This window comes from Galeopterus variegatus, unplaced genomic scaffold (assembly GCF_000696425.1).
Source record: "Galeopterus variegatus unplaced genomic scaffold, G_variegatus-3.0.2 Scaffold2740, whole genome shotgun sequence".
NCBI classification, from domain to species: domain Eukaryota; kingdom Metazoa; phylum Chordata; class Mammalia; order Dermoptera; family Cynocephalidae; genus Galeopterus; species Galeopterus variegatus.
This window is the reverse complement of record NW_007728851.1, coordinates 33,634-37,287: the sequence shown is the minus strand read 5'-3', so window position 1 is coordinate 37,287 and position 3,654 is coordinate 33,634. Positions and strand designations below refer to the sequence as shown.

Sequence of the window (3,654 nt, the reverse complement as noted above, 5' to 3'; positions counted from 1 at the left end):
CACACACACACACACACACACACACACACACACACACACACACACACAAACAAAAAAACCGGGGTAGGGGGAAGAAGACATAACAACTACAATTCCTTGAAGTTGATACAACAAGCAAACAGAAAGGACATTGTTGGGTGGGAGGGGGGAGAGGGAGGAGGGAGGGAGGTTTTGGTAAGGGGCAACAATAATCAACCACAATGTATATCGACAAAATAAAATTAAAAAAAAAAAAGATAGGTCTCCATCAGTGACAGTTTAGAATAGTAGAAAGGATCTTGGATCCAGAATACTTTGATTCTAGTTCTGCCTTGGTAATTTAGTAGCTGTGAGTTTTTTGGCAAATATTCGAGGCTCTTATTTTCTTCATCTATTAAGGAGAAATGATACATTATACATACCTCAAAGCGTTGTTCTGAGAATACACTGAGATAAGGTTTATTCGTATACTGTCCTATTTATCTCTTAAAATATTTATTGTCTGTCTTTTTTCACTATAATTCCATAATATCGAGGAACTAATCTATATTTTTCACCACTCTGTCTCCAGGGCATGGAACATTGCCTGGCAAACAGCAAATGCTCAAAAAATATTTGCAGAATGAATAAACTATGTGCATTGTAAAGCATTAAAAAATGTTAATTACTATTGGTAATATTCTTATTGTTATATTATTGGTAATAGTATTATTGTTAAGAAGTTTAAAGATATATAAAGTAGATTTTTTCACTAGATACTAACTTTTCATAAATACTAATACTATTACTCAGCAAGCAAATTCAGGAAGCCAACATTTAAGTTCAAACAATGATACTTTTTTTTTAAGGGATCATCCAATTTTTAATGTTTCCCTTGAAATCATTAATAGGTTTTTTTTTTTCCCCAAATGATTTCTGACATTAGCATCTAAATCACATGAAATGAAAATGGTGAGGCTTCATTTCTTGTTACTAATTTTTGTAATCTCCAAGAAGGTTTCTTGGTTTTGCTGATTATTCTGCAACTTCCAGGTTCTCTCCAGATGTGAAGAAAATTGCTTACTTGGTTGAGATGCCTGTACTTACTTGATGAAGTACTTGATTCCGTCTGCTGTGTAAGCTTCCTCCCACCCATAAGGTAAACCTAGAGTGAAAGGAAACCAAAAAAATATTTAATAAGATGATGAGAACATTATTTCCTGGACATAAACCTACCCCGTTTTTACAATTATTTGAGTATATTTTTATACAAAATAATTTTCTACAAGGAGGAATTAAAACAATTCAGATGAGCTTTCATATTCAGCATCTTCGGAATAATAAATAAGTCTTGAGCAGTTAACAATCTGCTTTAGTTGCAATAACTGGATTATGACTTGTCATTTACATGTGGTGAGCATTTTTGTCAGCAGGATTCAAGCAAAAATTTGTGTTGCAGTGGATGGTTTTTGCCTGGAGGCAGAAGGGTGGACAAGATGGCCTCTGCTCGTCTATTCTGGCTCAAAGTTTCTTTAATTGGCTCCCTTTACATTCTTTCACTCAGCTCCACAGGGAATCATACATGAGAGCCAGATCAGCAGGGGTTTGAAAGTAGCTTTTGGACAAGACAAAATTCCTTATTAAGTCTGAAAGTTTAGCAAAGTGATTTACAATGGATTGTGGTGTTTAATTTGTTAATTAAGAATTTTGTGCATTAAACATAAACGGCCAAGCAATTTGCTAAACTTATCTTCCATTTCTGTAGTGAGATGTGGACTGACATAAGCAAGCAATATATGGCTATATCTCTGTAAATGAGTACATTTTTGCCCTCATCATACCAAGAGAACTGCCCCATAGTGAGGCAGCCGCATCTTCTTATAATCCAATTTTGGGGGGTACACCTCTAGAACACAATGGTTTCCACCTCTCTTATATCTCTGTAAATGAGTACATTTTTGCCCTCATCATACCAAGAGAACTGCCCCATAGTGAGGCAGCCACATCTTCTTATAATCCAATTTTGGGGGGTACACCTCTAGAACACAATGGTTTCCACCTCTCTGCTCCATCCCTGAGTACTGCTAAGGATTTCAAGTGACCTTTTGGGTCAGTTCTTTGACACTGACCCAAAAGGCTTATCATGGCTACTTTCATGGGTATAAGATACATTAATCCACTAAAGAACAGACTCCATGGCTCAGGTAGCCTACTCCTTTGGAAAGTAGCTAAGCTTTAACAACAAATCACTAACTTTCGTTTCAGCAAGGCTCAGCACAGGGCAGAGCAGAAGTGCAGGAACTGTAACTATCTGAATGCAATAAAACCTTACTCTATCACCATTCACTTCTTAGAGGATATTCTTTGAGAAGTAGCTCTGAGGATGTAGTTTCTATAATTAAGAAAAACAAAACAAAACAAAAAGCTTTCCTTTATATTTATTCCCAGTCTTTTAACACAAGTTGTATAAAATAAGACCTTGGGCACAAATTCCATAACTATTTTCTTTGTATATTAACACAGGCCACCTTGGAGTTTCTATTCTCTCTTAATGAATAATTGTTCCTATTCACAGTAGAAAATAAGCACTTTTAAGAACTCAGAACAGCAAATGTCTGGCTTCATAAAAGCCCCTGAAAGTGACAATCTGTATACATATCCTCTAGTGTCCCCTGCCAGCACATGCTCAGCCAGATAAGACAGCATAAACTGCTGCTGCTGCACCAGTTCAAGTACATTTATTTTCTGTCTTTACACTTTCTGCAACTTTTTTTTTTTTTTTTACAGATCTCTTAACTCATTACTGATAAGCCCCTCACCTGCAGGGAAGAATCTGAGGACTGTACATAAGAATCTTGCTTTCATGAAAATGCTCAGAAATACCAGGAATTCTTATTAATAAGGCAAAGACAGCTAAAAGTTAAGTAGGAAATTATTCTAATGTGACTAAGGTTTTTTTGTCTGCTAAATAACTTATTTGTCTAACCAGCACAATTATATCTGTTCTTCTAATTTCTTAAGTTACAGATATTTCTTAATGAAAAAGAAAAAAAGAGTACACTTTAAAGATAGTATCTTTAAATACACGGGATCATTTGAAAATTGAGATTGACCTTAGAATGCCACATTTGCCGTTCTATCAGAATAGAATTCCTGCCTTGATGATTTCCTTATAACTATAGAACAAGAATTATAACTTCACAACAGACTTATAAAAGTACTAATTTATAAGCATTTAAGTCAAAATGGTTATTCAATGACAGTAGCAGTAAAGATATCCCTGTGTATTAAATAATATGTAAAGCTTATTTTAAGATAAATTCTCTGTTCTGAGAAAATAAGTGGTGTTTTTTAGAAGATTGAATAGTTTCTTATTTTTCATGCAGTTAATATAATCTGTAAAAAATAGACTTAGAGATTGAACTGATAGTAATTAATCTTTCAGTGACAGTTCAGTAATAGAAAACACAATACCTGTCCAATTATAAACTGAAAAACAAAAATAACCTACTTTATACAAAAAGAGCAGGTTTCATTTCCACAAGCATATATAATTATGGTGGACTAAGTTTCTGTTAGTAAAGGTTTTCATTTCTTCATAATAAGTGATTTGAATGTAATTATAACATTATCTAAATATTTTTCAATAATCATTATTGTTCTAAATATTAAAATATTTCTACATTCCCCATATCT

At 33.9% G+C, this 3,654-nt stretch overlaps 1 long non-coding RNA gene across 1 annotated transcript in view; it reads right to left on the bottom strand.

The window, feature by feature from the left end:
* LOC103598793 overlaps positions 1 to 1,123 on the bottom strand; it is a 21,490-nt gene extending 20,367 nt beyond the window's left edge. Inside the window, exon 1 of the long non-coding RNA XR_551229.1 lies at positions 1,066 to 1,123. This is a non-coding gene — a long non-coding RNA (uncharacterized LOC103598793). The remainder of the gene's footprint in view (positions 1 to 1,065) is intronic.
* Positions 1,124 to 3,654: the final 2,531 nt, after the last annotated feature.